Source organism: Sciurus carolinensis, assembly GCF_902686445.1.
Source record: "Sciurus carolinensis chromosome 19 unlocalized genomic scaffold, mSciCar1.2 SUPER_34, whole genome shotgun sequence".
Taxonomy (NCBI): domain Eukaryota; kingdom Metazoa; phylum Chordata; class Mammalia; order Rodentia; family Sciuridae; genus Sciurus; species Sciurus carolinensis.
This window is the reverse complement of record NW_025920112.1, coordinates 3,619,272-3,645,627: the sequence shown is the minus strand read 5'-3', so window position 1 is coordinate 3,645,627 and position 26,356 is coordinate 3,619,272. Positions and strand designations below refer to the sequence as shown.

Sequence of the window (26,356 nt, the reverse complement as noted above, 5' to 3'; positions counted from 1 at the left end):
ACAGAGTCAGGAGGATCTCTTGAGTCCAGGATTGGAGGTCAACCTGGCTACATAGTGCCATGCTGTCTCAGGAAAATTGGTAAGTGATTTGCAAAATTAACAAGGGAATAACGTTCATACGTATGGATGGGATAAGGATGGCTTATTTGATTTAAAAAATTTTCATATGTATTGTAGAATATATTTAATTGATTAGTCAAGTAACTTGATACAAAAAATATTTATTTAAGTAAATTATTATCTAGGTTACAAGCGATGAGACTCAAATGCCTTTAATTTCATGATGAACTTTATTGACTGATAACAATTATTAAAAATAGTAGGATTGAGAGTCAGTAATCCGTATTAGAAGTGAAACAAATGAAGAAATGCTAATCACTAAATAAGAGTGGGCATATACAGAAGAAAGGAATTAGTCTCTGATGGATAACAACTATTGGTTCTGTAGAATGTCAGTAAAATTGTACAATAATAAAATAAAAGTCTTGCTTAAAATTACAAGTAATTAATGAGACAATTTTGTAAGGACATGAGCAATTATTATACATTCTATATTATTTGGAATCTCCTCACTCCAGGAATGAAATAATATTTTAATGTACTACACATTGCTGAATGGACTTGCAGGTAAGTCCTGGAGAAAGTTGGTCTACATTTAAATAGAAGAGGTACTTTGAGTCCATCTGCTCAGAGCCACATGTCCTCCTTCTTCCTCAGGCTGTAGATGATGGGGTTGAGCATTGGAATGAGGATGGTGTAGAAGACAGCCAGAACCTTGTCCTCTGCTAGAGACTAGAGGGGTCTTGGGTGTAGGTAAGTGTAAGCAAAGGGGGCCTAGTGGAAAGTCACCACAGTGAGGTGGGTGCTGCAAGTGGAGCAGGCCTATTTCCTCCCTTCCCCTGCCTCCATGTGGCAGAGAGCAAGGAGGATATGATCATAGGAGCCAAGAGTTACACTGAATGAAAACACAAGAAAAAGTGTGGGGCTCACAAATGCTGTGTACTCATAGACCCAAGTGTCCATGCAGGCCAGGGTCAACATGGAAGGGACATTACAGAAGAATTGATTGATGACCCTGGATCTGTAGTAAGGGACATGGAGAGCATATAGAGTGTGAGTACAGGAGTTGGCAGAGCTCATCATCCAAGACCCCAATTTCTCGAGCACACACACTCTTTTTTCTTTTTATGTGAATGGGATAGTGGAGTGGGCAGCAAATTGCCACATAATAGTCATAGGCCATAGATGGCAACAATCAGGCTTTGGAACCTATTGAAATCAGGAAGAAGAAACTGAATCCCACACCCAGTGAATGGGATTGACTTTTTTACAAAAGGAAAAGCAGAAATCATCTTAGGGACAAATGAGGAGATGTAGATTAGATCAATGAAGGACAGCTCACTAAGCAGGATATACATGAGTGTGTGGAGATGGATATCCAGGAGGATGAGAAGGATCATGGAAATGTTGCCAATTAGAGCCATTAGGAAGATGAGAACATGAAGACAGAGAGGAAAAGGCCAGTTCTTGATGATGGGAACAATCCCAATGAGATGAAATCAGTTGATGTTTGATTGAAATGTTCCATGCAGCATTCATATGGTTTATCCATCTTATTGCCCCTTCACTATTTCTCCATTAATAGCTCATTTTTTCTGTTCTCCTTTCCTCTTTCTTTTTCATTATTTTAGTTAATTTTTTCTTCTTCTTTTAGCTGCCATCTGCTTCCTATCTCTTGCCTCTATTCTGTTTCACTATTTAAGATATTCTGAATATTTCCTTGTCTTCATATCCCATTATCTCTTCACTTAATAAGTCCAAGTGTCTCTGATAGAATTACCAATAAACTTTATGCCTAACCCACTGATATTTTTGTAGTTATTAATAGAGTGCAACATGTAGTAGACACAGACTATTTAGTGCCTGATCTAGTTCATAGGTTTTATTTTTCTACTAGTGTTAAATACTAAACCCCATTAGTACAAAAGTGTCAATCAGTAATACAGAAGTCAAAGTAGACACAGACATTTATCTTGAGGCTCTACATTTGTTGCTAATATTAGTGCTCTTCCTGATTCCCCTTTCCACAAAGATGAACTGGAGAGTGATTAGAACACTCTACAAAGTAGAGATTGTGCAGTTGAATAATGCTCAAAACTCAGTCAAGTAAAAGTGGATTTTACCCCTACAGGACTCAAAACATATGAGACTCAAAATTTACTTCAACAAGTAGAATTGGGGAAACTGAAATCACAATCCAATAACCATGTCAGGAGGAACAACAGAGGATCTCAGGTCCCACTCCTGAACATCTACTTGTACAAGCGGGGGTGTAGGGGGTTTCTGAAACAAGAAACAAACTACTCAAAAAGATACTCATATTAAAAAAGGGAATTTCAACTCAGTTGAAGCACAAAATCAAGATCTTTGAGCATATGAGGAAGAGATAAACAAATCTCATCCCAAAATTCACAATCCCCTAACAAAAGATATGACAGATATGGAAGGGAACTTAATGCTTATAAATAATATGAACTGATTATTAAAATATTCAATGAATTGAAAGAACATCTAAGGAATGAATTAAAAGAGCAAGAACAGGTGATGGAACACCACTTTAATTAAGCATATTGATGATAAAAAACAATGATAATGAGGAAAGAAAAATGAAAAATTTAAAAATCACTTGAAAGTATCACTAAAAGATTAGATTGTACAGAAAATAGAATGCCAGTCCTTGAAGACAAAATCTTAGACCTTGAAGATAGGATATATAAATTAGTGTACTCAGTATACATTAAAGCAAAAAAAATAAATAAAAGATCATCATCAGAATAGACAAGAAGTCAGGAAAAATATCAAGATACAAAACCTGAGATTCATTGAATAGATGAGAACATGGGTATTCACTCGAAAGTATTAGGAGTATTTTCCATAACACACTCCCCATAGAAGAAATAAAATAGACATCCACATGCAGCATCCATACAGGACCCTTAATAAACCATATCAGAAGAGAAGTTCCCTAGACACACCACAATCAAAATTTATAGCATAGAAAATAAGAAAAGGATATTAAAAGCTCCAAGTGAGAAACATCAGGACAATTAAGAGGCAAGTCAATAGGGTTCCCTTATGACTTCTCAATCAGATCCCAAATCAAGTAGGTACTGGAATGAGCTATTCTCATCTTTAAAAGAAAATAATTGCCAGACAAGATTACTATATTCAGCAAGGCTCTGCTTCAAAATCAATTGAGAAATGAAAATGTTCCATTGTAAGGATAAACTAAAAGAGTTCATGACCACTAAACCAGGACTACAAAGAATACTCAAAGAGGAACTGCACACAGAGGAACCCAAAACAAACTTCAAATCTCCAAAAGAGATGAAGATCACTAGAAGAACAACTAAATGAATGTAGCTCAAGACAAAATTAAATATAACAAAGAAAAAATGGCAGAAAATTGTAAACACATATCCAAAACAACCTTGAATATAAATGGTCCAAAATCCCCAATGAAAAGACAAAGATTTCCAAAATGCATCAAAGATGCAATTGTGTGCCATTTTCAAGAGACTAATGTCACAGTCAAAGACAACAATTGACTGAAGGTAAGAGGATAGGAAAAAATATCCACAAATTAAGAAGAAAAGCAAGCCAGAGTAGCTATTGTCATATCTGACAAAGTAGATTTTAAGCAAAAATTATCAGAAGAGATAATGAAAGCCATTACATTCTCATAAAGAGAACAACCCAACAAAAAGATATAAAATTGGCAGATACAGGCTTGGGGCTCTCAATGATAGAGTGTTTGCCTGGCTTGCATGAGACCCTGGGTTTGATCCTCAGCAAAACATTTAAAAAATGAATTAATTATGATTACACAAATGGTATGTCTTTACACCATGTACAAACAGAGAAACAACATGTATCCCATTTGTTTACAATAATAAAAAAAATGAATTAAAAGTAGTTTCAAGAAACTGGTACATATATATGCCTACTTTGTGTACCTAATTACATACACACACACACACACACACACACATACACATCATCATCATCATCATCTTGACATTAATTCACAGGTAAACTCCAATACAATACTGAATGATCTCAACACACCCTTATCACCAATACAGAGATCATCAAAAACTAAAATCAATAAATATATTTGACCAATATATAGGCAATAAAGGGAAAAAATAAGATGATAATCAGAATAGACAAAAAGTCTTGGAAAACATCAATATACAAAATCTGAGATTCATTGAATAGAAGAAAACATGGAGATTCACTCTCCATGTTGGTTTAACATACTATAAATCAAATGGACCTAATACATATATATACAGAATATTTCATCCCAAAATGGCTGAATTTACCTTTCTTTCAGCAGCTCATGAAAAACTTTCCAAAATAGACCATATGCTAGCTCTCAATGTAAGTCTTAGTAAATACAAAGGAAATGATACAATCCTGTGCATCTTATCAGATGACAGTGGAGTGAAATTAGAATCAACACCAAGAAAAATGAAAGTCAGAGAGTGAATGATTCTATTTTCAATGAAGAAGTGATAATAGAAGAAATTAGGGAAGAAATCAAGAAATTCTAAGAAACAAATGAGAACAAAAACATTACATATCAAAACTGCTGAGGCAGAATAAAAGTCATTCTACATGGAAAATTTAGAGCATGGAATGACTTCTTTAAAAAAATAGACACATTCCAAGTAAATAAGCTTATGATCCACCTCAAGGTCTCAGAAAGGAAGAAGAAACTAATTCCAAAATAAGTAGAAAAGACAAAATAATTAAGTTCACAATCAAAATTAATTGAATTCAGAAAAAAATACACAGGATCAAATAATGATTTGGTTCTTGGTCAAGGTTAAGAACACTGATAAACTCTTACCCAAACTAACCAAAAGAAAGAGAAGATTCATATAAACAAAACTGAGGTTTAAAAGGAGATGTCACAAGAGACACTTTTGAAATTCAGAGAATCATTAGACACACTTTTGAAAATTTACACGCCCCTAAATGGAAAATTTAAAACACATTTACAAATTTCTAGACATGTATGATTTCTTCAGATTGAACCATGAGGATATAGAATATGTAAAGGAATTGAAAGAGCAATTAATATCCTTTCAATAATGAAAAGTTTAGGATGAGATGGATCCTCAGCTAAATTCTACCGGACCTTTAGAGAAGAACTAACACTAATCTTTCTCAAATTACTTCATGAAATTGAAAGGAACAGTCCCCAATACTTTCCATGATGCCAGTGTTATCCTGACCAAAAACAGACAAAGTCACATCAAGGAAAGAAAATTACAGACTAATATTTTGATGAACAGATATGAAAGCATTTTTAATAAAGTATTAGCAAACTACATTCAAAAACACAGTAAATATATAATACACCACAATCAAGATGGTTTCATTACAGAGATGCATTGTTGGTTCAACATATGCAAATCAATAACTGTAATTGACCATGTAAATAGAATTAAGGACAAGAATCACATGTTTATCTCATAGATGGAAAAAAGAAATTTGATAACCCTTTCATGTTAAAAATTTGGAAAAAACCTGGGATACATTGACTTACATAGGTATTGCAGACAAATCCAAAGCCAGCACCATACTGAATGGAGAAAAAGTAAAAGTATTTTCTCTAAAACCACAAGGGAAATGCACATAAGGCTCACAGTGCAACACTAATTCTCATCCACTAGGAAAGTTAATCATGAAACAACTTAGAGAGTATGTTTTGACAAAAATGTAGAGATACATTTCAGGGTAAAATTAGTTCAGGAGATATATTTAGCATATGAATTAAATATGGATTAAATCTCTCTAAGTGCTGCCTGTTTCATAAATAATGGCATGTTCCAATCTTTTGAACATAAATTGCTTTATTTCATTGCAAAGAGTTCTTTTACTCTGCTACTATTCAAAGTTGAAAATGAGATACTGAAAAAAAATCCATCTTGTTAGAGACTTGTGTATTAATAACATAAGTATTTCCAACATGCGCCTGAATGTGTTCACTGAAGCACAGATAATTTCCCTATACTCACACTCCTTTGGTCAAAATGATTCTTAAAGATGGATCATTACAAAATAAGGCTAATTTTTAAAATTTCAATCTAAATATTTGCCTCAGTTCAGCAAGACTGGGTATTTTCCAAAAAAATCCTCTTTAAGTTGACTTTGCAGGAAGTTTTCTAGGATATCCCATGGTACTTTTCAGTCTCCTAATGGAATAAACTGTCAGAGACAGACTTCAGTACCTAAATAAATTAATTGATGCCTTTAATCTCTACAACATTCTGTCCCGTGCTTTGAACAAATTGGAATCTCCTTTTCTTTTCTCCACCTGAGATATCCTCAGTCTCCTGATCCTGTAAAGTAAACCAGGAAGCAGTTCCATTTAAGTGAGAAGCTTTAGGTTATGGATTCCACAGATCCAGACACAGTTCTTAAAGTAGCTGGTTGTGAAATCAGCTGCACATACACAAGAAACTTGTATACACTTAGTTATTTAGAGTTCACAGCATTGTGCAATGGCTTTCCTGGAATCAATAAGAAATGCGGGGGCATCTGGAATTCCATCCAGTGCTTGACAAAGATCCTCTGGAGGATGATTGCAAAGGCTCATCCTAAAAGGAATTGCCAGATGTTTTGCTCCAGAGCATGGTGTTTTTTCTGCTGTGTTTTTCTGATAATATATTACTCATTTCAGTCTGAACGGATTGCTTAAGGGGATGAGGGGAATACAACAAAAATTCCAGAAAATATTACCTACAATCTGAAAAACAGTGGGTCTTTACCACTAACAAAATTAAAAATAATTTTGCAACTGTGCAATGAATCCCTGAAAGCCTCTGGAGAAAATAGTTATAAATCTGCCTTTGTCTCCAACAGACTGGTTAAATTCTAACGATGGTTTTGTTTATGTGTGGTAGTAAGGTAAAAAAATAAGGTTTCACAACATTCCTTCTTTCCTACAAAGAATATGTCACCCCTATAATAAATGTTGGTACACAATAACCATTGTGACCACTGCCCTCCTGTAGTGCTTAACTCAGCAATTTAGATATTAACCAGATGAACTTAGTAGAGATGGTCACATGAGATTACTTGTCTATCGCTTTAACCGCAAGAATAATAAGAATAGTCTTAGGTCACATAGAGTTTAGATATTAAGGAAATAAACATTGTATTAGCTCATTGACATAGTTAAATATTCTTAAAACAATTGTGATTAGGCAAGGATAATCTGTAAGGTTGCTGTTTTCTGCCTATGCTTTGGAAACTTCTTTAATATTAACCACAAGACTGCCATTATAGCCTGAAGAAAAATGTATATAAACCCAGCCTTCCCCAGAATTAAGTGGGAGTGATTGCACCAGAACTAGAGTCTGTGTCTTTCATTCTCCATCCATCACCGATGCTGTCTCCCCACGCCCCCTTTACCAGTGTGGAACCCATGGACTCCTGCTAGGGCTGGACCCCGGCAAAGAAACTACACTAAAAAGTGTGTGCTATCTTCTGGACACAGAGAGTACTTGATGCTCCTGCAGGGATTCTGTGAAATGCCCCTCCTTTCATATGTGTCCACAGCAGGATCTACTAAGGAAGGGAGGGAGAGTTCACTGACAAAGAAGTAACTGATTTCAGGAGAGAATTAATGATGTACACTTTCACCTGTTCAGAAGGGTGTAAGAGTTGGAGAGTCATATTTTATAAAGGAAAAAAAAGTCCAGGACACCTAGTGAATATTCATTTCTATGTTTCTAAGTTATTGATTTCCATGAGATTCCACAATGTTGAATCACCACTAGTAGAAAAATTGTGAGTAGGTAGATAGATATTTTCAAGCCCAAATGGAAACTAATTTTGAGAATATATATTTTGCATTATGTTTTTCAATGAGGTTGGGTTTATTGCACTTTAAATTACAATTTCACTGGATAAAACTTTAGTTTATCTTAGTCTAATTCTAGCACTTCCCATAGAAGTGATGTCCATATGTTTGGTGGATGTAACACTGGAGTTTATACTTTATAAGTGGAACCAGAGAAGGTGAATGAATTATTACAAGCTGTCTTTGTGAACATACATATGAATATCTTGGGGTCATAGTTAAAAGGTTTGAAAATCCACTGCTGACATTGTCAGAGCATCACCTTAATTATCACTGTGCATGTCCACATACTGTCATCTATGTAACTTGTACAAGGACATAGTTTTCAAATAGTTTCTGAAAACTGTGCCAATTTGATGATCAAAAATTCTTCCTTTATACTAATGTATATATTATTATTACTACTTTGCTAAAATTTTGTTTTGTTACAGGAAAATATTAAAAACAAGTTGCAAAAGATGAAAGCAAAAAAATCATGATTGACACAAATCAGCTTTACAGAAAAAATTGTTATCACCTTAACATGGGTGCAAGTCAAAAATTAACTTACAGCATTTTCAGAGCGTGTCTTTACGTTAAGTCAGTTTTCCAAACACTGGTAATTCTAACCATTGTCAAATTGCTGATACTAGAAGGGTCATTTTAAATTTTCATATAAAATCAACACTAGTAGTTTCCAGGTATTTAATGTAATAATGTAAAATCATAGAAGGTAATTTAGTAGATCTAAAATAGCAATAAGATTATAAAGGGAGTTATGCAACCAATTGTCACTATGGAAGAACCAAACAAACCAAAACAAGAACCACATAAAGCAAAACCTAAGTGGGAAAGAGGAAATGACATCCCTCCTGTGAACTCAGGCTCTGGGTGTTCAGTCCATTCTCTGAGCTTCACTTGCCATCAAAAGCATCCTCACAGGTAATGTGCCCTTTCTCTTCCTTTACCTCATCTCCACTTCCATTCTGACAATGATTTATCAATGAGCTCAAAATCACTTTGATTTCTGTTTTTCATTTCTCATGATTTCTGCTAGATAGTGTCCTTCAGACTACACTCATTGTCCTCAAATTGAACTTCAAATCTATTTTTGAAGCAAAGTTCTCTCCTCCCACATGATAAATGAAAATGGCCAATACATAGGCTCAGTACCTTCTATTATCTCAGCCCATTCACTCACTCATTGCCTTGATTAGCAGTGTGTCCTAAGTTCATAAATAAAGGCATCCTTATGAGTTAATTGCTTGGATATTTTTTCAAATGAATGTTTTTCTATCACTCTTCTCCCAATCCATATCTTAGAGTCCTCCCAGACACTCAGGAGCAGCCTGGGGTCCAGTGTCCTGTGAGCTGAGGCTAATGATTTTCTTCCATTCCTGAGGGCGATGCTGAGACCTGGGCAAGAGCAGCAGCCTCAGGAATGACACACGATGGCCTCAGGCCCAGGCTGAGGAGTGAGTTCCAGGAAGGTTCTTAGATGTTTCCAGGCATGTGAAGGGCAGCTGTGGTGTGGAAGAGAAGAAGTCTTCACTCAGATTGCCTCAGCATTTCTCAGTGCCTCGTATTTTCTGAAATCTGCATTTCACATGTTCTTATTCATTATATGCCTAGTAAGGGCACACAGTAATGTGTCTGAATATTTAATTTCTTTACCATTTGCTTTATAATGGCAAAAAGCACAATGAAATGAGTCTACATTAATAGAACCATGAACTAAAATTCTGAGTGTCACCTATGTTATATTAAAAACATTATTTTAGATGTTATGTGTGCTCAAATTGTTTCCTTTATTATGGATATTACCTTTAAATTATGAAAGGTTTTTCATTATATAGGTATTGAAAACTTTTATTGCACACTTTTGTGAAATATTGACAAAATATTCAGTTTAATGTTATATTGTATATTAGTAACTTACATATCCAAATTTTTAAATTTTTTGTTTATTTTGATTTTCATTGACACCTTCTAATTATACATAATAAACTGTTGCATTGTATAAATTCATATAATATAATAATATCTTTTGGTTAGTTTTGATCCCCAGAACATCCCCTTTTTCTCCTCTCCATTGTCCTGTGAACTTCATTCTCTAATCTACCAATCTTCCTTTTGGTTTCATGAGATCCTTTTATTCTGCTGAAAAATGTGTCTATTGAAAAATCTGTTGTCCAAGAACAATATTTTAATCACCAATCACCAATGAAAAGTCACATTAAATACAATTCAAAGCTATTACGTATGGACTTCAAGGTAAACACTCATGCTTATTAGTCAGGAAATTCCAGTTGGCAGGATGCACTGTGAAAGAATAGCTGACCTCAACTGGTGTGCCCAGTTCGTGGGTAGAATGACCCAAACCTACAGAGCCCCACACTGGCAATTTCCCCTGTATGCAGACAACACACCCCTGTAATTCTTCAACTCAAGTGTTTTGTTTTTTCCTCTTTAGAGTGGAGACTTTCCTTGCTGGTCTTGAAAAGGATCAAGAAAACCTTTTGCCATAGTGGTATCAGGACATCTTGCATTTCTTGCAATGGTGCGAGCATGTGTTACTCAAACACTTGCACTAGTTTTGGTTTTCCTTTTTCTCTGTTTCACACTCAGTTGAATGACCAGAACTGAGTGTTAAATTCAGCCAAATGCTTTCAATAAACTCAAGGCTAGTGCTTTTATTTATATATATAGCCATCTTTTATTTCTGTACTCACACTTTGAAGTTTCCAGACACATTTTGATCTCTGCTTCACCTTTTCATATTCATACATGCACATAGATTCATTTGTCCTATTTAATTCTAGCATTCACATGTAAGAGAGAACATTTGACCCTTGGCTTTCTGAGTCTTGCATATTTCCCTTAGCCTGATGATCTCCAGTTCCATCCCTTTCCCAATAAACACTGCAATTTCATTATCTTTTAATGGTATTCTACTGAGTTATATATTCTTTATCCATTATTGTTTGACAGGCCATCTGGGCTACTTTCATAAGTTGCCCACTGTGAATTGTGTGGCTATAAACATTGTTGTGTCTATATCACCATAGAATGCTCATTTACATGCCAAGGTGTGGGTGATCTGGGTCACTTGGAGGTTCCATTTGTAGTCTTTTGAGAAATCTCTGTACTGTTTTCCAAAATGATTCTTACTAACTTGCAGTTCCCACAATGTATGAGTGTACTTTTATCTGCACATTTTCACCAGAAATTATTTTTTGTATTGATTTTTGCCATTCTAACTGGAGTAATATGATAATTCTATGCAGTTTCAGTTTGCATTTCCCTGACTGCTAGGTATACTCAACAGTTTTTCACATTTTTAAGAAATCATTCCAATATCCCAAATAAAAACTCTGGGACATTTTTAAGCAAAAGGCAAAGGATTTGTTCTGACCAGGACAAGGGGAGCAGAAAGCAGACAGTTCTGCAGCTCTCAACACCCACATGGGAATTGACTACCACTTAGAATCTGGAAAACCAAAAGGAAGGGGGAGAGATGGTGGCAGTTACAACCACAGGGTACATAACTCATATTCTCAGAATCCATCAGTATGTGTGCAGAACGGCAAGCTTACAATTTACAAGTGAAGGATTTTGTGGTCAGGGTGCATGTTGGGAAGGGTAGAGGTGTCAGCTGCTTGGCACAAGTGGGCTCATATAGAAAAAGGGGGTAGGACTTTGTACAGGGTGAGATGTCTGAGCAAAATGGAGTTAGCTTAGCTTAATTTTAAATCAGCTCATAACAATGTTTTGTGGTTATTTGTCTTTCTTCTTTTAAGAATTGTTTATTTAGTTCTTTGTTCATTTATTTATTGAATTATTTTTGTGGAGTTGTTAAATTTTTTATTTCTTTATACATTCTGGATCCTAATGCTCAGTTGGAGGAGCAGATGGCAAAAATCTTCTCTCATTCTCATTCTGCAGTCTCTCTTCATGATCTTAATAGTTTCCTTTGCTGTGCACAAGCTTTTAAATTTGATGCATTCCACTTACTGACTCTTGGTTAGGTTTCTTAAGCTTTAAGATTCTTCTTAAGAAAATCAGTGCCTGTGCCAGTATGTTGGAGTGTTCACCCTGATTAATTCTCACAGTTGCCAAGTGTCTGGACTAATTCCTAGAGCTTCTATTCACTTTGAATTGATTTTTGTTCATCTAGAGATACAGGTATATATATTCTACCTACAAATATTCAGTTTTCCCAGCGCCGTTTGCTAAAAATTTGGTCTTTTATGCAACATGCCTTTGCCATCTTTGTCAACTAGCAGATGGACATATCTATGTAGGTTTGTCTCTGTGTCTTTTATTATATTTATTTGATCTTCATGTCTGTGTTGGTGCCCAAACCATGCTGTGACTCTTGCTGTGTAGTACAAATTGAGATCCAGTATTCAGATGCCTCCAGAATAGCTTTCTTTTTTCAGCATTGTGTTGGCTATTGTACAATTTTTATTCTTCCAAATTAATTTTACTGCTGGTTTTCTAGTTCTGTGAGGAAGGTCATTGGTATTTTGATGAGGATTGCACTGAATCTGTATAATCCTTTTAGCATATGGACATTTTGACAATATGAATGCTATCTATTCCAGAATATGGGAGGTCCATCAATATTCTAAATTCTTCTTCAATTTATTTTCCAGTGTTCTATAGTTTTCATTGTAGATCTCTTTCATATCCTTGATTTTATTAATTCCCAGGCTTATTAAAAAGTTTATTATGAATAGCACTGTTTTTCTAATATCTTTATCAGTAGATTCATTATTGGAGTATGAAAAAGCTATTAGTTTTAGTTATTTGATGGTGTAATCTGCTCCTCTGATAAATTTATCAGATCTAATAGTCATCTGAAATAGATTGTTGAGTCTTATAGGATCAAGTCATCAGGAAAAAATAAAATTTAATTTCATATTGTCCTGATTTTTTTCCTTTAATTTTCTTTTCTTGTGTCATTGCTTTGCCTGGAGTTCCAAAATTATGTTGAATAACAGTGGTGGGAGTGGACCCCCTGCCATTTTTCTGATTTTATTGGAAAATATTTCAGTTGTTCTTCCTTCAGTATGATATTGACCTTGGATTTGCCATTGTTTCCTTTATAATATAATTGTTTCCTTTATAATATGGAGGTACCCCCAATTTCTACAGATTTTGAACATGAATGTGTACTGGAATTTGTTCAATGATTTTGCTTCATCTATTGTGATGATTCTATTTTTTTCCTTCACTCTATGTGTTCAATTTCATTTTTGATTTGATTGTTTTGAACCAACCTTGTATCTGTGGATTGAAACACATTTAATAATGGAGTACTCTTTTCTTTATTTGTCTTTAAGGTTGTTACGCCAATATTTTTTGTTAAGAATTTTTGGGTCTATGTTCATCAAGAACTTTGATCTGAAGTTTTCTCTTCTTGATGAATGTTTATCTGGTTTTGGTATCAGTATAATACTGACTTCTTAGAATCAATTAGTCAGTGTTCCCTCTTTTATATTTCATGGAATAATTTGACCTGGAATGACATTAGTTGTTCTTTAAAAGGTTTGATAGAACTCAGCTAAGAAAACATCTGGTCCTAGAATTTTCTATGTTGTAATTGATTTCATTTGAATTTTACTGATTCATATTGATCTGATTAGGTTTTCTGTACCTTCCTACTTCAATTTGGGTATGCCATAGGAGCCTAGAAATATGTCAATGTTCCCATACTTTCTGGTTTAATGGAGTATTAGTTTTCAAAATAGTTTCTAACAACCCTCTGAATGTCAGAAGTTTCTGATGTGAAATCTCCTTTTTCATATCCATTTTTTTAAAGAAAAATTTTATTTCTATCTTTTGTTTTGTTTAGTTTGTCTAAGGGTTCATTAATTTTGTTTATCATTTCAGAAAACCAACTCTGGGGCAACAGGCCCAGGCCAGCACTGCCCACTTTCTCCTGTGCTGAGACCTACAGTCTCCAGCAATGAGGCCTGGCCCAAGCCTGAGGTCTAGAGCCCACACTGGGGTTGACTGTATACCAACACATGCGGGTACCTCTGCCCACAAGAATAGATTATTCCTGACCTAAAGGCCACCATACCTAGTGGGGCAGCATCCTTCTTGGGTCACTGCATTATCAAGTTTTTCCCAGGCAACAGGCTACTGAAGACTGGGATTTTTGAACAAACTGTATAGTTTTAATGTAGATTTTTTTAATTAGTAGTATTATTACAATTATTTCTATTGTCCTATTTTTCTTTTATTAATATTTTTCTCACCCTATTTTCCTGTTTCCTTGGAAAGAGTCTTCCTTATCTCATGCTAAGAACCAATTGCTTTTAATTCCACTGTCACCACTCCTACAACATTGTACCTCTATAGACTCACTTCTTATCTCATTAATATTATATCCGACACCCCTCCCCATCCTCTTTGTTCACCGTTAGAAATTGTGGTCCTTATTGCAAGCCTATTGGCTAACCTGTTAGCCAAACAGAAATCCTTGAAAGAAATGAAACAATAAACCAATTAAGAAGTTCAATAGAAAGCATCAATAATTAAACTCATAATCTCTGTTTATTAAGACAATATGGTTAATATCTTAAAAGGGACTATTTGAGTTAAGGGTGCATATCATTTGTATGGTGTGCTACTAATATTGATCTTTCACTTCAAGATGAGGTATTGGAAACCTGCAGGGACTGTATAAGTCTATAGGGGAGGAATGGCAATACCTTAAATTCATACTATTAGAGGGGAACATACATGCACATTAGAAAACAAGGGAAGAAAGTGTCTCAAACAAATTTAGTTGCTACATCAGTAGAATCCATTGACAGAATGGCAGAAGAAATGTCAGAAAGGGAGTTCAGAATGTACATAATTAAAATGATCCAAAAAGTAAATGATGAGATAATAGAGGAAATGCAGGCAATGAATGATCACAACAATCAACAATTGAAAGAGCAAATGCAGGAAGCAGAAGATCATTTCAATAAAGAGGTGGAGATTCTGGAAAAAAAAAAAACAGAAATCCTTGAAATGAATGAAACAATAAACCAAATAAAAATCTCCTTAGAAAGCATCAACAACAGACTAGATCACTTGGAAGACAGAAAATCAAGTAATGAAGATAAAATATTTAATCTTGAAAACAAAGTTACCCAAACTGAAAAGATGGTAAGAAATCATAGAACCAACAAGAATTATGTGATATCATGAAAAGACCAAATTTAAGAAATATTGGAATTGAAGAAGGCACAGAGAAACAAACCAAGGAAAGAATATTGTATTCAATGATATAATATCAGAACATTTTCCAATATCTGAAGAATAAAATGGAAAATCAAATACAAGAAACTCACGGGACACCACATGTACAAAATTAAAACAGAACTACAACATGGCACATTATGATGAAAATACTTAACATACAAAATAAAGAGAGAATTTTAAAGGCTGTGAGAGAAAAGCATCAGATTACATTCAGGGGGAAACCAATACAGATATCAGCAGATTTCTTAGCCCAGATCCTAAAAGTATGAAGGGCCTGGAGCAACATATTTCAAACTCTGAGAGAAAATGGGTGCCACCCAAGAATCTTATACCCAGCAAAACTTACCTTCAGATTTAAAGATGAAATAAAATCCTTCCATGATAAACAAAAGCTGAAAGAATTTACAAATAGAAAGCCTGAACCACAGAATATTCTCAGCAAAATATTCCATGAAGAGGAAATAAAAAACAACAATGTAGGTCAGCAAAGGGAGGAACTACCTAAAGCATTAGTCAATTACAGGAGAAACCAAGTCAAGTTAGAAACCAAAAATAAGCCAAAATGACCAGAAATACAAGTCATATCTCAATAATAACCCTGTTTGTTAGTGGTCTAACCTCACCAATCAAAAGACATAGACTGGCAGAGTGGGTTAAAAAGAAAAACCCAATGATAAGCTGCCTTCAGGAGACTCATCTCATGGAAAAAGATACTCACAGACTAAAGGTGAAAGGATGGGAAAAAACATACCACACACATTGACTCAGCAAAAAAGTGGGGTTATTCATCCTTATATCAGATAGAGTAGACTTCAAGCCAAATTTAGTTAGAAGGGATAAAGAAGGACCTTTCATACTGCTTAAGAAAAGAATAAATCAGCAAGACCTAGAGATCATAAATATTTGTGCCCCATACAATGGCAAATGTATGTCAAACAAACCTTTCTCAATTCCAGGAACCAAATGGACTACAGCACAATAATGCTAGGTGACTTTAACACACCTCTCTCACCATTAGACAGAACTTCCAATGAAAAATTGAACAAGGAAACCATAGAACTCAATACCACAATTGATAATTTAGACTTAACAGACATATTTAGAGTATTCTACCCATCAATGAATGAATACACTTTCTTCTAAGCAGCACTTGGATTCTTCTCTAAAACAGATCATGTGTTATGCCACAAAGCTACTCTTAGCAAATATAAAATAATAGAGACACTATCTTGTATTCTCTCAGCTCATAATGAAATAGAATTAGAAATCAAAGATAAAATAAAAACCAGAAACACTCCAACACCCATAGATTAAATAAAGTGCTATTGAATGATGCCAGGATAACAGAAGACATCAGGGGGGGAGATAAAAAAATTTCTTAGAGGTAAATGAGAACAGCAATACAACATATCAAAATCTCTGGGACACTATGAAGCAGCACTAAGGGGAAAATTTATTGCACAGAGCACATTAAATAAAAGAAGGAAAAGTCAAGAAGTGAACAACCAAATATTACAGCTTTAAGTCCTAGAAAAAGAAGAGATAAATGCCAGAAGAGGTAGAAGACAGAAAATAATTAAAATCAGAGCTGAAACCAATGAAATTGGAACAAAAGAAACAATTAAAAAATTGTAAAACTAAAAAGTTGGTTCTTTGAAAAAATAAAGAAAAAGGATAAATGCTTAGCTACACTAACAAAGAGAGAAAACTCAATCCACTAAAATTTGTGATAAAAAGGGCAATATCACAAAACACTATTAAAATACAAAACATAATTAGAAGCTATTTTGAAAATCTATACTCCAATAAAATAGAGAATCTTGAACACAACAACAGTTTTCTAGAGACATATGATCCACCCAAACTGAATCTGGAGGATATACACAATTTAAATAGATCAATTTCAAGCAATGAAATAGAAGTCATCAAAAGCATACCAACCAAGAAAAATCCAGGACCAGATGGATTCTCAGCCAAGTTCTGAAAAACCTTCAAAGAAGAGTTCATTCCAACTCCTAAAGTATTCCATAAAATAGAAGAGGAAACCCTTCCAAACTCATTCTGTGAAGCTAATTTTACCCTGATACCAAAACCAGACAAAGACACATCAAGTAAAGAAAATTTCAGACCAATATCCCTAATCAGCATATTTACCCTGATACCAAAACCAGACAAAGACACATCAAGTAAAGAAAATTTCAGACCAATATCCCTAATCAGCATATTCTTATCAGAATATTAGCAAATCACATACAAAAACATTAAAAAGATAGTGCACCATGATCAAGTGATTTCTCTCAGAGATGCAAGGTTGGTTCAACATCAGGAAATCAATAAATGTAATTGACCACATCAACAGAATTAAAGTTAAGAGTTACGTGATATTTCAATAGATGCAGTAAAATATTTGATAAAATACAGCACCCCTTCATGCTCAAAACACTAGAAAAAAAATAGGAATAGTAGGAACATTCCTCAACATTTTAAAGGCTAGCTATGCTAAGCCCATAGCCAACATCATTCTAAATGGAGAAAAACTGAAAGCATTCCCCCTAAAAACAGGAACAAGTCAGGGATGCCCTCTTTCACCATTTCTATTCAATATCATCCTTGAACCTCTACCCAGAGCAATTAGAGAGAACAAAGAAATTGAAGGCATATGAATAGGAAAAGAAAAACTCAATCTATCTGTATTTGCCAGTGGCAAGATTCTATATTTAGAGGAGCCAGAAAATTCCACCAGAAAACTTCTAGAACTCATAAATGAATTCAGTAAAGTAGCAGGATATAAAATCAATGCTCATAAATCTAATGCATTTTTATTCATAAGTAATGAATCCTCTCAAAGCAAAATTAGGAAAACTACTACATTCACAATAGCCTCAACAAAATAAAATACTTGGAATTTAATCTAACAAAAGAGGTGTAATACCTCTACAATGAGAACTACAGAACACTAAAGAAAGAAATAAAAGAAAATCTTAGAAGATGGAAAGATCTCCCATGTCCTTGGATAGCCAGAATTAGTATTGTCAAAATGGCCACACTAACAAAAGCACTATACAAATTCAAGGAAATTCCAATTAAAATGTCAATGATATACCTCATAGAAATAGAGCAAGTAATCATAGGATTCATTTGAAAGAATAAGAGACGCAGAATAGCTGAAGCAATCCTTAACACGAAGAGCAAAGCAGGGGGTTTCACAATACCAGAACTTCAACTATACTACAGAGAAATACTAACAAAAATGCATGGTATTAGCACTAAAATAGACAGGTAGATCAATGGTACAGAATACAGGACACAGAGACAAACCCACATAAATACAGTTTTCTTATACTAGACAAAGGTTCCAAAAACATACAATGGAGAAAAGATAGTCTCTTCAGCAAATGATGCTGGGGAAAATGGAAGTTCACTTGCAGCAAAATGAAACTAAACCCCTATCTCTCACCCTGCACAAAAGCTCAACTCAAAATGGATCAAAGACCTAGGAATTAGACCAGAAATGCTACACCTAGTAGAAGAAAAAGTAGGGCAAATCGTCCTCGTGTCAGCTTCAGACCAGACTTCCTTAACTTGACTCCCAAAGCAGACTAAATAAAAGAATGAATTAAAAATTGGGATAGATTCAAACTAAAAAGTGTTTACTCAGCAAAGGAAACAATAAACACTGTGAAGTGCGAACCTACAGAGTAGAAGAAAATCTTTTCCACACACACTTCAGATAGAGCACTAAGAGATGACCTTTTGGGTTGGCTTTTTGGATTGACTTATTTCACTTAGCATGATATCTCCAGCTCTGTCCATTTTTCTGCAAATGCCATAATTTTATTCTTCTTTATGACTGAGTAATATTCTATTGTGTGTATATACCACAGTTTCATTATCCATTCACCTATTGAAGGACTCTAGGTTGGATCCACAATCTAGCTATTGTGAATTGAACTGCTATAAACATTGGTGTGACTGCATCAATGCAGTACGCTGATTTTAAGTCTTTTGGGTAAAAACTGAGTAGTGGGATACTGTGTCAAATTGTGTGTTCACTCTAACTTTTCTAAGGAATCTACACACTGCTTTCTAGGGTGAGTGCACATATTTGCAACTCCAAAAGCAATGTATGATTTGAACACTTGTATAGCTTCTTCTGTGAAGTGTCTGCCCAGTTCCTTAGCCCATTTATTGATTGGATTATTTGTACTTTTGGTAAAAAGGTTTTTTGAACTTCTTTATAAATTTGGGAGATTAGTGCTCTTTCTGAAGCGCATGTGGGAAAGATTTTCTCCCACTCTGTAGGCTCCCTTTTCATATTATTGATTATTTCCTTTGCTGAGAAAAAAAGCTTTTCAGTTTAAATCCATCCCATTTTTTGATTCCTACTTTCATTTCTTGTGCTCTAGGATTCTGTTAAGAAAGTCTGGTCCTAAGACAACATGATGAAGATTTGGGCCTACTTTTCTTCTATTTGCTGCAGGTCTTCTGGTCTAAGTTCTAGGTTGTTGATCCATTTTGAGTTGAGTTTTGTGCAGGGAAGACATAGGTATTTAATTTCATTTTATTGCATGTGAATTTCCAGTGTTTCCAGCATCATTTGAGGAAGAGTCTATCTTTTTTCCATTGTATGTTTTTGGAACCTTTGTCTAGTGTGAGATAACTGTATTTATGTGGGTTTGTCTCTGTGTCTTCTATTCTGTATCATTGGCCTACCTGTCTGGGTTGGTACCAATACCATGCCATTTTTTTTTTTTTACTACTGCTCTGTAGTATAGTTTAAGGTATGTTGGTTCATATCTGGAATTCAATAAATGTAATTCATCACATCAATAGACTTAAAATGAAGAAACATATGATAATTTCAAAAGATGTAAAAAAAGCATTTGATAAAATACAGCAAACCTTCATGCTCAAAACACTATAAAAATAGAAATAATAAGAACATACCTCAACAATGTAAAGGCTATGTTTGCTAAGCCCATGGCAAAGATCATTCTAAATGCTAAAAAACTGAATGCATTCCCCCTAAAACATGGAACAAGACAAGGATGCCCTCTTTCACCACTTCTATTCAGCATCTTCATTGAAACACTAGCCAGAGCAATTAGACTGACCAAAGAAATTACAGGGATACAAATAGGAAAAGAAGAACTCAAGTTTTCACTATTAGCTGAGGAAATGATTCTATATTTAGAAGATCCAAAAAATTCCAACAGAAAACTTCTAGAACTAATAAATGAATTTAGCAAAGTAGCAGGATATAAAATCAACATGCATGAATCAAATGTATTTCTATTCATAAATCCTATTTCATGGATCCTCTGAAAGAGAAATTAGGAAAACTACCTCATTCTCAATAGCCTCAAAAAATAAAATACTTGGGAGTCAACCTAACAAAAGAGGTGAAAAACCTCTACAGTAAAAACTACAGAAAAAGAAATAAAGGAAAACCTTAGAAGATGGAATGATCTCCGATGCTCTTGGTTGGTTAGAATTAATATTGTCAAAACAGCCATACTACCAAAAATGCTATACAAATTCAATGCAATCCCAATGTAAATCCCAATGATGTACCTTGTAGAAACAGAGAAAACAATCACAAAATTCATTCAGAAAAATAAGAGACCCAGAACATATATTGCATCTTTATTTTCACTTTTCCTCTTTTTAAAAAATTTCTCCACTGACTTCTTCGATGATTCTTTTCTCATTCAAAACTGCACCAATCTGCAGGAATTAGAATGTTTTATGCTTCTATCTTTTTGTTGATATCAAATTTCATCACATACGATCTGGTATAATGCAAGTATTATTTGTATTTTTTTTTATTTAGAAAGACTTGATTTATGCCCTATATCAGGATCTGGTTTTGAGTTGGTTCCATGTGCCACTGAGAAGAACGCAAATTGTTTTCAATGAATGAATTATTCTACAGGTGTTTGTTAGGTTTCTTTGACTAAAAGTATTTTTTAGTTTGAAGAGTCATTACTTAGTTGACCCATCTATTGGTCCCAGTATTGTATTACTGTGGTCTATGTGATTCCTCATATTGAAAACGTTGTGTTTTATGTATACAGATGCTGCAACATTTTGTGATCAATATTAACCATCATAATTTCCTTTTTTTGGATGATTTCCTTAATCAGTATAAAGTTTTTTGTTGCAGTTTTGGAAGAAAGTTCATCTTCTGAATAATTTTGGCTTAAATGTACTCAGATATGAGTAATAATGCCTACATACCTTTGTTTCTGTTCCCTTAGCATATGTTTTCCACATTTTCTCCTTCACTCTCTGGGTGTCTTGGCCTTTAAGGCATATCTTTGTAATGTGACACATTGATGTTTGTTCTTTCTAAGGCCACTATGACAATCTATATACCATTTATATTCGATTGAAACATTATACCATTTATATTCAGATTATTATAGAGAGATGGTTTTTATTTCCTGCCATTTTGACTTAATTCTAATGCTTAATTCAAATTTGATTCTTCTTTACTTGATATTTTTATGGTATGATTGACCCTCTGATTTTTACTTTTTATTCTTTCAGCACAAAATATATCAATATATCACTTTGTAGTGCAGTCTTAGTAGTTGTGGATAATTTTTATTTCTTTTTTATATGGAGAATTTTTATTTTATCTTCAAGTCTGATGAGTAATTTTTCTGTACATAGCAGTCTTGGTGGGCATCCTGTTTTCATTCAGAGTTATATCAAGACCACTTGGATTTCATGTCTACTGTGTAAAATCAGTAAAAAATTCTAATTGACTTGTCTCTAAATGTAACCTGCTGTTTTTCTCTTACAGCTCTTAAAACTCTAACCTTATTCTATCTATTAGGCATTTTTACTGTGGAGAGGATCTTTTTGATGTTGCTTATTCAGGGTTCTCAATCCATCTTACATTTCAATTTCAATCTCATTCCTAAAATTAGGAAATTTCCAGATATTATTTACTGGAAAGCTGAGTATTCCTTTAGTTGTTTTTTTTCTTAAAGATTCTCAAAAAAATTATTTGTGGTGGTTCTTTTTAGTTATTCTACATAATAGAAATCAATAGAAATCATTTTAAGATAATTATATAACCATAGGACATGATTGGTTCTAACTCATACCCCAGTACTTCCCCTTCCTACCCACTCTTCTGACACTCTGTTCCTTTCCCTCTACTACACTGATCTTTGTGGTACTTAATTATGGTTTTGAAAAATTACTGTTCTGTGGATGTACATGATGATGAGATTTACTATGGTATATTCATATATGTACATCTTAATGGAATAAAATTCAAAATCAATGATAAGTTAAGAGACAGAATCTACTTGTAAGAACCTGGAGATTAAATAACATGTTTTTGAATGATAAATGGATAGAAGAAATCAGGGCAGAAATTAAAGAATATGGAGAAGTAAACAAGAAGAGTTATATAATTTATCAAAACCTCTGGGAGAGTATGAAGATAGTTTTAAGAAGAAACTTTATGGCATGAGCTCATACATTAAAATAGTAAAATGATACCAAATAAATAAACTAACTATATAGCAGGGACATAGAAAGAAAACAGTACTAAATTCAATAGAAGACAGGAAATAATTAAATGGAGAGCCAATATTAATGAAGCTGAAATTCAAAAAAAAGAGAAGAAAACAAGAAAAAATTGATGAAACAAAAAATTTGCTTTTTCAGAGGTTAAGCAAAATCTCTAAAACCTTAGCCAAATTAATCAGAAGCAGGAGGGTAAAACTCAATTTTCAAAATCTGACACAAAAAGGAAATATCACACAGACACTACTGTAACCCAAAGGATCATCAAAAACTATTTTGAAAACATTCTGATAAGCTACATAACCTTGAAGATGTAAAAAAAAAAAATTCCTAGACACATATGAACAACTCAAATTGAGCCATGAAAATAGTGAAAACCTAAATAGACCAATAGCAAATAATGAAATTGAAGTAGAGATTAATAGCCTTGTAAGAAGAAAACTGCAGGACCAGATTGATGTTCACACTAAGTCCACTGGACCTTAAAGATGAAATAATACCAGTCCTCCTCAAATTATTCCACATATTGGAAGAGAGGAAACACAGATTTACTTTATGAAGCCAGGATAATATTAATATCAAAAGTGGACTAAGACAAATCAAGAAAAGAAAGCTTTAGAGAAATGTTCTTGGTAAATATAGATGCAAAATCCTTAATAAATATGAATAAATCACATGCACAAACACAGTAAGAAGATAGCACACTTTGACCAAGTAAGTTTCAAAACATAAATCAATATATATAATCCACCACAAATGTCGAGTAAAGGAAAATCAATACATGATCACCTCAATGAATGCAGAAATAGCATTTAACAAATCCAGTGTTTATTCATTTAGAAATTGTGGGGAAAACTACCTCAAGAGTGAAAGGAATACAAGAATCTTACCTCCACAATGTACAGGTGATAAATGAAAAACCTGATGACAACATCACACTGAATGGAAAATTGAATGGTTTTCTCTAAAATCAAAACATGAGAAAAATGTCCACCCTCAGAATTGGTATTCAATATAGTTCATGACACTATTTCAGTAAACATGAGACCGGACAAGAAAAGAGTTTATTCAAACAGGAAAGAAAGAATTCATATTACCAGTTGCTGATGACATGATCCTATATCTAGAAGACCCTTCAAACTCTGTCAGAAGATTTATAACATTGATAAAAAATTCTGCCAGGTAGTGAGACACAAGATCAATGTGCATCAACAATTGCCTTCCTATAATCTGATAATGAATCTGCTGAGAAAGAAATGAGGCAAACTAACCCATTCACAATAACTTCACAAATGAATACTTGGGAATAAATCTAACCAAGAGGATGAAGTACCTCTACAATGAAAACTACACTACACTAAAGAAAGAAACTGAAGAAGACCCTAAAGATGGAAAGACTGTCCTTCCTGGATAAGTAGAATTAATAAGGTAAAAATGACCATACTTCCAGGAGATCCAAGATGGCAGACTAGAGGGAGGCTGCATTGCTTGTCGCTCCATAACTCTGGTTTCAAGCAGAGGATATCTGTTTCTTGGTGAGGCAGTTTTTGCTGCTCCTCAATCCCCTGCTGTTTACCCCGTTTGTCTGCTGTGATCACCTGCAGTCTGCCAGCTTATCGACGCCTTCTTTGAGTGCAGATTGCTCACTGTCAGGCACCTATCATCTGCCATTTGCCTGCCTTTTGCCTGTCCATCGCCTGCCTTACACCTATCCATCACCCACTGCATGAGGTTCACCTCCCGAACATCCGACAACAGTCAGCAAACTGATCGCCGACCGCCAGTGGAGCGTCAGCTGCCTGCTGTTGCCTGAAAGTTCACTGTTACAGTACTTGCAGGTTTGGTTACGCGTGACTACTGCCATTTTGAGACAACAGTCAGGCCCCGTAGGACCCCTGGCCAGACTGACTGAGTTCCATCTCAGGATCCCTCAGCCTGAACAATCACTCCCTGCCTCTAGGGCCCTCACATTGACTGACTGCTCCCTGCTGCCAAGACCCCCAGACCAACTGATTGCGCCCTATCACCGGGATCCCAGAACAACTGATTGCACCTGGCCTCCAGGATCCCACAACCACACCAAACACGCCCAAACTCCATGACCCCTGCCTGACCAACCACACCCCGCCTCCAGGACCTCCAGTCAGTAAGACCACACTCAGTGCTGCAGCTCCCCATTTGCCAACACATTTGGAAGCCAGAGTAGCCATCTTGGATAATCCTAGAAGCTGTAGCTCCAATCTTTAGGTGGGACAAATCCCATCCTGAGACGCCTGCTGGAGACTTGAAGCTCATTCTCAGTTATCTCTCACGCATCAGGCTACTGAAGACTGGGAGCTTGAATACTATATGAATGTTATAGTGTAGATTTTCTTTTTTCTCCTCATTGAACAATTTTAAGTTTTTATTTCTTTACTTTTCTTGCTCTCTTTTCCTTTTGTTTACCTGTTCCCTCAGCCTCTCTTTCTCCCTTTTTGCATGCTAACATCCAATTTCTTTTGATTACACTCTCACCCTTTCTGTTATCTAGATATTCTTTCTTTTCTTATCCCATTAACAGCTACATTCTACATCCCTCTGCATCTTCTTTGTCCTCCATTAGAAACTGCAGACCTTATTGCAAATCTGTTTGTTTTATTGAAGATAATGTTTGAACTCATTCTGTTTATTATGACAATATTGTTATTGTCTTCATAGGGGCTATTTGGTCTAGGATTGCATAGTGTCTGAATTGGGCACTGCTAATATTGATCTCCCCTTAAAGAAAAGGTTTTGGAAACCTATAGGACCACTATAAGCCTATAGAGGGAAATCTGCAGTACCCCAGATCTGCACTGCTAGAGGGGAAGACACATGAACAACATGAAAAATAAGGGAAGAAAATGATCCAAACAAATATAGCTTCTATATTAATAGAATCCAATGACACCATGGTAGAAGAAATATCAGGAAAGGACTTCAGATTATACATGATTAAGATGATTTACGAAGCAAAGGATGAGATAAGAGAGCAAATGCAGGCAATGAATGATAATACCAATAAGCTGAAAGAGCACCTGCAGGAAGCAAAAGATCATTTCAACAAAGAGATAGAGATTCTCAAAAAAAAAAAAAAAAAAAAAAACAAATGGAAATCCTTGAAATGAAGGAAACAATAAACCAAATAAAAACTCAATGGAAAGCATCACCAAAAGACTAGACCACTTGGAAGACAGAATCTCAGACAATGAAGACAAAATATTTAATCATGAAAATAAAGTTGTCCAAACAGAGAAGATGGTAAGAAATCATGAACAGAATCTCCAAGAACTATGGGACATGATGAAAAGACCAAATTTAAGAATTATTGGGATTGAGGAAGGCACAGAGTTACAAACCAAAGGAATGAACAACCTATTCAATGAAATAATAGCAGAAATTGTCCCAAACTTGAAGAATGAAATGGAAAATCAAATACAAGAGGCTTACAGAACACAAAATGCACAAAATCAAAACAGATCCACACCAAGGCACATTATAATGAAAATGCCTAACATTCAAAATAAAGATAGAATTTTGAAGGTCGTGAGAGAAAAGCATCAGATTACATATAGGGGGAAACCAATACAGATAGCAGCTGAC

General features: G+C 34.7%; 1 pseudogene; it reads right to left on the bottom strand.

The window, feature by feature from the left end:
- Window positions 1–619: 619 nt before the first annotated feature.
- On the bottom strand, window positions 620–1,588 carry LOC124973398 (olfactory receptor 2L5-like; annotated as a pseudogene).
- Between the last annotated feature and the right edge of the window lie 24,768 nt (window positions 1,589–26,356).